Source organism: Suncus etruscus, chromosome 7 (genome assembly GCF_024139225.1).
Source record: "Suncus etruscus isolate mSunEtr1 chromosome 7, mSunEtr1.pri.cur, whole genome shotgun sequence".
NCBI lineage: Eukaryota > Metazoa > Chordata > Mammalia > Eulipotyphla > Soricidae > Suncus > Suncus etruscus.
In genome coordinates, this window is record NC_064854.1 from 14,042,845 (window position 1) to 14,051,759 (window position 8,915).

The 8,915-nt window shown below is 40.7% G+C and overlaps 1 pseudogene; it reads right to left on the minus strand.

Moving 5' to 3' along the window:
• Positions 1–6,085: 6,085 nt before the first annotated feature.
• On the minus strand, positions 6,086–7,107 carry LOC126013589 (heterogeneous nuclear ribonucleoproteins C1/C2-like; annotated as a pseudogene).
• Between the last annotated feature and the right edge of the window lie 1,808 nt (positions 7,108–8,915).

Below are 8,915 nucleotides of genomic sequence, written 5' to 3' on the forward strand. Positions count from 1 at the left end.
AGGAAAAAAAATTCATCTCTATTTGGTTTTTTTTCCATTTGGATTACTATATGTCTAGGTGTTGTTCTGTTAGGGTCTATTTTGTTTGGCACTCTTTTGGCCTCTTGGATTTGTACAGTGATCTCTTTCCAGAAAGTGAGAAAACTCTTTGTAGCATCTCTCCTACTTTTTCTTCTCCTTTATCCTTTTCCTCCCCTGTGGTAGTCCTATAATTCAGAGACTATTTCTCTTATCTTTATTCATTAAGGACCTTACATTTCTTCCATCCTTGTACCTCTCTTTTTTTTTTTACTTCTTAATCAATGTTGGCTTATAATTTCTCTTCAAGTTTGTCTATATGGTTCACCACCTGTGTGATTCTTTTACTATGGCTTACTAAAATGTCTTTCAGTTCTTTCAATTCTATTTGTACAGATTCTTCCATCTTCTGAAAGAGTTCTTTGAGTTGGTTGAATTGTTTATCTACTTATTGTTTAATTTTAGTGGCTAGCATCTTCTTGATTTCTGTTGCTAATGCATTAAATGTTGATTTAGGTCCTCATCTACTGGACTCAAGTGTTTTTGATGAGCTTTGTTATTTGCCTAGTTTTTTCTCCATATCCCCAACTACAGTTGACCTCCATGGTTACTCTCATTGTTCTTTGTATTTGGGGGGTTGGAATAATGGAGTTTCAGGTTCTCAGTTACTTAAGAAAGTGATTTACTGAATTGACTATACAAAAGGTGGCTACAAAGTAAGGTAGATACAGTACAAGTTATTTTCCTAAACAAGATTATTACAAGATTTCAATATTTTGCAATTTACACCAAAAAATAGCAAGATTATTTGGGCATATAAATTGACAATTAATTTCTTGGTTTGGCTAACTGAATTTTGAGGCTGAGAGAAAGAAGTGCTACAACTCAGTTGCCTGAAAGTATCAGATATAACATGTCCACGTGGTTTTTGGAATGGTAGGGCAGATGGATGTTAGGATGGGCTGGGCATAGAGCCTGAGGGAGAGGATTGGCAAGTGCCACTGGGAACCTGGAGAATCCAAATTCAGATTCAGGACTAGAGGTTTCTCCCCTTGGAGGATAAACCTGGGATGGGAGGGCATACAGACTTCAGGACTGGCAATGGGGCTGGACCTAGAGCTGGGATTGGAGGAAAGACCAGAGTCACTCTTCTTAAGGCAGATCCCCTAGTTCTGGACTCAACAATGAGGTAGAGAAACACCTGGCTCCACCCTTTCTAATTTAATTGATGTTTCCGTTTTCACCATCTTTGAAGACTGAATATAATTTTGCAAAATGAATTGACCACAAATCTCTGAAACAGATACTGAGGGAGAATTAGGAAGACTTCATACTGGTTTCAATAAAAATTAAATTAAATTTTAAAAAGAACACACAGCACTTAATCTTTTGTCTGGGAAATTTTCAGAAAGCCAAGCAAGACCCCTGGCAAAAGACCCTTAGATTAGTTCTAGAAGCAGTTGCAGTAGTTGTTGGTGCCACGAGAGGGCACCACGTGCACTTAAGATTCCTGAGCTTTCCCTAGGCAGGTGGACAGGTCACAGGTACCAGGATTTGTGGGGGAGAGGTCCTTGATATTGAGCAAGTGAGCAGGACGGGATGTCCTAGACATTGCACAGGAGTCAGGATGTATCAGTCACCTGACACTGAATGTCCTATGTCTCAGGCATGTAATATCAAGTATATGTGTGGAAGGCATGTGCCTTAACCCCTATTATCTCTTCAACTCCTATAAAAAAATTTTTTCTTTATTTTTATGAGTATATCGTGATTTATTATGATCAGTCCTTATCAGTGGTGATTCTATTTTTTCATGATGATAAGAGTTCCTTGATTATCAATTCATATCAAACCCATTGTAAAAACAATTGAGGATGTATCGCTGCAAGGATGATGCATAAGACAAACATGCCTGCAGCTACCACTCCGCACAGTTCTGAACAGTCAGACCAAAGTGTTCTTTGGAAAAAAACTCAAGTTCAAGGCCTGGTCAGTCAGGTGACACTTCAAGATGATAAAATAGGCTCCTTGAAATCAATTGGAAAACTATTACAACTATAAAATAATTTGGGTGTTGTGGGTAAAAGGCAAACTTTATTTTCTTCCTTGTTTCAGACACACAAATACACATCAGGAAAATGTAATGCTTCCTTCAAAAAGAGACTCTGACATACATCCTGTGCTCCCAAGGGTCTTGAGCCCTGAAACTCATGCAATGATACATATGATACCAGTGGGGTCCTGGAGTGACTTATGTGAAGTGTGGAAGAGAGAGGCTGCCGCCTCCAGTAGGGAATTTTCCACCTTCTCTCTTTACCTCTGCCATTCCAGAAAAGATGTGGGAAGATCTAGACTGCTCCTTGACCTGTAAGAAAAAAAAGTCAGTCCTCGACCTGACCCAGGCCTTATCTGTTGCCTTCTCTCAGAAAAGAATTTCAAGAGGAGAGGAGCAATGGAGTAAAAACATATTTTATTTTAGAAAATATGGGAAAGAGGGGGAGAGAGATTAATGCACTGAAGGGAGAATGCATCTTCTCCAAAAATTGAGAGAATCCCAATAAACACCCCCAACATTCAAGTATGAAATAACACATGCAGGTGATACTTGGTCAGGCACCATTTATCCAGGCAACAATGCTCTTCCTTTGTTCCAAGTTAATTTTTCTAGGGTTCCCTCATGCTGTCCCATGTGGGGATTTCTATCTAGGTTAAAACGCACTGCCAGAGGAAAGAGTTGGGTGTAGTTGATGGTCTTCTTTCACATTCTCTTCCAGGTCTTTGCTCCTGCTGGAGCTTCTCTCAGGGGGCGGTCCAGCCTTTTCTGGGCCTGCAGTGGTACCAGGTCAAAGTCTGACCAGACCTGAAGCATTGTGTCCACAATAGGTATACCCTACTTCCCCGCCTGCTATACTTACCTGTACAGAATCTCTCCAGGCCTCATCTCTTCTATAGGGTGATTTCATCTTGTCTCAGTCATGGCACCCGAGTTGTACCCTATAAAATGAGACCTAGCTAGCAACCATAAGGAAAGATGTTCCCCAACTTTCTTTTTCCCTACACCTCTTTTTTTTTTAATATGGAAAAGCCCACCAGATAGTGCTTTTGGTTCTTGCTCTCAAACTTCCCCTCCTGGTATTGGGAATTTATTGGAATAAATAAAGGTGTTCTGGTTTTTGGCTCAAGCAGAGAGAGCATGAGGCAAAGGCCGCAGGTGCCATTTTCATCTTTTCCTGACTGGCTTGGTATTATTTCTCTGCTGCTACTCTGCTTCATCAAACCCATCACACTGTACCCAGCCCTAATAAAGCTGGCTGGAGATTGATGAGTCATGGGACCCTTCGAGCCACCATGAACAGGAGAAGATGACCCCATACACAATGTTGTAGATTTCTGTACTGAACAGTGCCATGCAGAAAACACTCGGGAGCCAGCAAGAGGGCATAGGTGTGGCCCAGGAAGCAGAGCAGGACTTCCTTCTCTCTAGGAACCAGGTCAACCTCTTAGAATGCTCCAGTTTACTGCTGGCACAATTGCATCTTCCCTCTTGTCTCTTGTCTCCCCTTGTCCCAGGAAAAGTCAGTTCTTGAGAGGCTGTTTCAGGTATTCTGTAGGTAGATTTTTGTCTTCCTTGGCAGGTGGAATTGGTGTCCAGGGAAGGAGCAGAGATGTATCCTAGTGAATCCTACAAAACTGGTTCCACAGTCCTGGTCTCAGAGAATGAGAAAAAGACACACACACACACACACACACACACACACTGTCCAAACATTAATCTCAGGGTACACATCAGTGAGTTCACAGGCTGGCCCTTTATTCAGTATAGTACCACTGCCCCCCACCCATCCTCCCATTCCCTCCAGCAGTATATGAATCATTGTTTCCATTGGCAGAGACATTAAGGACTGTTAACAAGCACATCAATATTTAATAGGTACATGAAAAACGAAGACTGGGAAACTTCACAAAGCCAATCACTAAGCACTCTTAAAGGATAGTCTAGTCAAGTCCTGGCAATTTCCTGTTTTATTTTGGCCCCTGTTTCCCTCTACAATGAAAAGACCCTAAACTATGGTTTCTAAGCAGTCCTGGACAGTGATGCAGTCATCTCTTCTAGTCTCTCCTGGGCATATCTTGCAGTTCATTATATTCTAAGACCTAAACTATTATGCCCAGAGGACTATCCAAACCTTAGGGATTTTTGTTTTTTTTTTTTTTTTTTTTTTTTTTTTTTTTTTTTTTTTTTTGGTTTTTGGGCCACACCCGTTTAGTGCTCAGGGGTTACTCCTGGCTATACGCTCAGAAGTCGCTCCTGGCTTGGGGGGACCATATGGGACGCCGGGGGGATCGAACCGCGGTCAATCCTACGCTAGCGCTTGCAAGGCAGACACCTTACCTCTAGCGCCACCTTCCCGGCCCCAGGGATTTTTGTTAAGGCAGAGATTTCCCATATTCTGGGACCACAGTGATGTATCTAGAAAGCAAAGATGGTTTTCTTTGCTGGGATTTGTGAACTAAAGGTTGTTTCTTGAACGCTCTAGCTGAAGTGGCTAAATTGTTATTGCCATCTTCAGGAAATAAATCTCTAAAAATTATTGCCAGGAATGTGAGGGTCATAATCAAAATGGAAGTTTATTTTTGTTTTTTTTTGGGGGGGGTCATACCCAGCAGCACTCAGAGATTATTCCTGGCTCTATGCTCAGAAATCGCTCCTGGCAGGCTCAGGGACCAAATGGGATGCCAGGATTCGAACCACCGTCCTTCTACAAGCTTTGACCCCAAAGTGGAAATTTTTGATCTTGGAATTACCTTCTAGTCAAAGGAAAGCAACTCCTCCCACTGGGGCCATTAAAACAACTTTATTGTGGAAAATCTAGCTGTTCATAGAGTTCAGAAGGTGTCAGTTCTCACTGCCATCAGACTAATCGATAGTAATCATTCACTGCATACTGTTTCTTGTTTGCAAGGCTCTATCCCCATGATTTTTCTTTGGTTTACAGTACTGTGTAAGGATAAGCCTCATTAACTCTGTGAGACTGTTACTACTAATGCTCCTAAAATTCCTCTCCCTGCCCTCCCCTGTTCTCTCCCTTTCCATGAGTCCAGGGGTAAGTTCTGCTGCTCCTTTCCAGTGTTTTTTGACTTGTTCTTGTTTCATCAGGGAGTGAGTCCAGAAATTGTCTTTCATGACTTATTGGGCATTCACCTGGATTCAAGAGGTTATTTTTAAGCCATCTCAAGATACAATAACATTTACCCTTAGATATTTGAGCGACTTTGGAATGAAGCTCTCAAAGAAAAAGATTATTTAAAATAGGGGTTGGGATTTGCTCAGAACAACATGCCTGGCATCATAGGATACCTCTAAAAATTGGAGGTGCTGCATAGCTTCAGAGCACCCTAGAAGCCCAAATGTGGTCCTAGTGACACACACAAGCACCACTAGGCTAAGTATCACTGGGAATAGCTCTCTGGGAGTCTAATTAAAAACCAAAACAAAAAAAAAAAATCCTTAACTGTTGAAAGTTAATCACTTCCTAAATTCTGAGAGCTATTTTTGTTATTATTCTTTAATCATTCTTTTTCATTTATAATCAAACATGTGGAGAATAAAATGGAATAGAAACATTATGTTCACATTTATTAATGTTTTCAAAATCTCGGGCTTTATTAATTTATTTGGCAATTAACAAATTCCCATGTACAGTTAGTTATCTGGGGAAATATTATTTTAATAACTCTAGGCTTTAATATTAAAAATTTAAAAACTAGTGTCTATTCTTTTAAAAACTTTAAACCATGTAGAATTTTTATTTTAAGTCATAAAAAGATATCAAAATTAAAAACAAAAAACTACGGGTAATACTTAATACATAACAAACAGGAGCATCAAAGGTAGTGAACATTGGGCCTAGGTGCAGGGCATTATAAATTAATGAACATAGGAAAGACAAAGATGGAAAGAATAGTGAGTATGCACTGAAGATAGTAGGGGAGATATTCTGGTAAAAATGCTCATCTCAGACAAGGAGACAAGATTTTTAAACCTCACTATGTGCTTTGCATCACCCTAGCCATTGGTGCTGTCTCTGTCCTTCTCTCCTTCCTCGGTCTCTTTCTCAACACCTTTGGTCATCTCTGACTGGTCTTCTCATAATCATGACCAGTCTGTCCCTCCTCAGCAGTGTCCCCTGCATCCCACAAACCTCACCCAGACTCCATCTTTATATTAGTCTCAGCTTTCTTCTGGGAGCAGAACTTCTGACTTAACCTTCTTTATCTCTACTGCTTGTTTGCTCAGTTCTTTTATTTTTCTCAAGTTTTCCAGTAGAGAATCTACTCTTTGTTTTATCTGGTTCAACTCCTTCTTCATAGGCTGAATAATCTCCTTTCAATTTTTCAGACTTTGATGATCCTTGCTATCCACTCTTAGAAATGAAGCCACTTTTTTTTTGGTTTTTGGGCCACCTTCCCGACCTCCATTTTTACCCTTTTGTGCTGTGTTTTCTAATAATGCTAATGTTTTGAGGGCACTATGGCCCAAATAGTACAGGAAAGAGCAGGAAAAGGAGTTAGATAACTATACCTCCTGTCCAAATAAGCCCACAGAAAATGGTAGTCCAGATTAGAAAAAGAAGCATTGTCCTTTCCTTGCTTCACTTTGGGCTCTGCAGCCAGATTAATGCCTAAGGCCTAGCAAGCAATCATTCTACCCCACTCTCCTGACACAGCAGCATAGGCATGCCCCACATTAACATATTGAGCAAAGACAAAGCCCATCAGAACAGAACAGCTCATGATTCTGCCATATTTCGAGAAGATCATCCCTACATCAGACTTCCTGACCATCGGAGCATTCAGTTTTCTAATGAAGGCAAGGGGGTTTATAGAGCCAGTGTCTGTTCTATTGATAACATTGCTGGCAATTATCTTTGATGATTTGATTTCTTACAAAGCAGAAAAAATGTAGTTGAAGAACAAAAAATATCACAATGGGGAGAGGGAGAAGAGATTCGATCTGGAATCTCCTGCTCTGGGCTTCTAAGTGAAGTCACCTGATGTCCAAGCATTGTTGCTCCACTCAAGCTTCATGTCATCATAAAATGACCAGTGTCAATGCTTCTGAGTATATAGGTGAAGGGTCTGTATTTGAAGCATTCCTTTTGCTTTTATACATAATTTTGCCATATTTAATTGTTCAAGTGCACTGCACATAAAATTCACCTCTTAACAGCGTTCCTATATTTTTCTATGAGAGTAGGCATGTTCTCATATCATACTATTATCACAAATGTGAATTTTTCCTGAGCTGTTTTCTTGAGAATTTTTTGAAAGACTTACATGCAAACTTTGGAAGGTTAACTCATCAGTGTATTGTACATAAGGCGTGGGTCCCTCCCAAATGTCCAGGCCTCTCCTTTACCCATGTACATCACTTATTGGGTCCTGGGCACTGCTCTGTCCCATGTATAATCTGGTCATTCTCACCCCCCAAGTCAACTCTTCTCCAATACACAGTAGCTGGGCTTTGTATCTCTGTCATTCTCTCTACAGAGTACACTTTTCTAGTCTAGAATCATGTCCCTGCACCTTTCTCAGACTACCCCAAACAATCCCCTGATGTCTTACCCTGGCCTACCTTAGTCTGTAGCCTTCCTCCACGTGCCTGTGTGTGAGGTCACTGTGCTCTGTATCTCTTTCAGGGCCTCTCCAAAACTTTACCCCAGAAGTTTCTGTTGTCCCATCTCTGCCCACAGCCAATGTGCACATGATTGAGACTCCTGTGCTCAGTATCTGTCTCTGCCTGCTAGTGCCAACTGTCAGGGCACATATGAGGCCTAGCTGATCTCCAAGTCTGCCTGGACATATGTAGAGAGAGAAAAAGAAGAAAGGGCTGGGGTCACCTTTTATCTGCTGCCATCTCCTTCTCCACCATTTCATTATCTATATTTATTGTCTACCTGTTCAAGGGACTGCTGTTCTATGTATAAGATTTAAAGTGACTAACTATATTCAACTGGTGCTCCTCCTTTTCACTCTTATTGAATCAATATGTTTCATTCTGGAGAGTGTTTCAGACACTCTGAAACAGAAGTGCATTTGAGACAATTCATATTCCATGCTGTTGCATGAATTGTTCTGTCCCTCTGTATCTTATGTATGCATGATTATATATAAATGATAAATCTCTCAGTCATCTACCAGCTATTATCTATCACCTGTTGTGTATATATATATATATCTGTCATCTTCTCTATGTTCATTCATATATTATCTATAATTTATAATGAGAGGACCTCCACTATCTATTGAACTATCATGCCCCATCTTGTCCTACATTACTGTATTACCCTGTATCACCCCCAAAGGCTGCATAAAGGGAGTCTGCCCTATAAGAAAGACCTTAATTAACTATCATTGACTGGAAGTTTGGCTGTTGATATAAAATCCTGCCCAGATGAGGCTTTGGGTGGAAGTTGTGAATTGGAATTTGTGGGGTGACAGTTTGGAGAGGAGTTTGTGGAGCAGCAAACTGGCAAACAGTTTCTAATCCTGGCTTTGGCTTGCACTCTGATTTCTATGGGACTCAGATATATTTTCCTAGATGGTTTATTCTTTTACCTTGTTTACCTGTTCCTTGTACCACCCCTCAGTCTGACCTTACCATGGTCCCAAACCCAGCTTTCTCTCCCTATCTCACTCCCTCTCCCAGCATAGGGGTCTTTCATAAAGCTTCTGGACTTTCTACCCTCTCTATTTATTAAAATAAGCTTAAAGAAAAACTTATTGTCAGAGTCTTACCTGATCAATCTCTGGCAGGTTGAGGGCCCCACGGACTTTGGCACCCTATCTATGTTATTTATGTATCTAGATACATACAAGCCTGTATATTTCTGTTT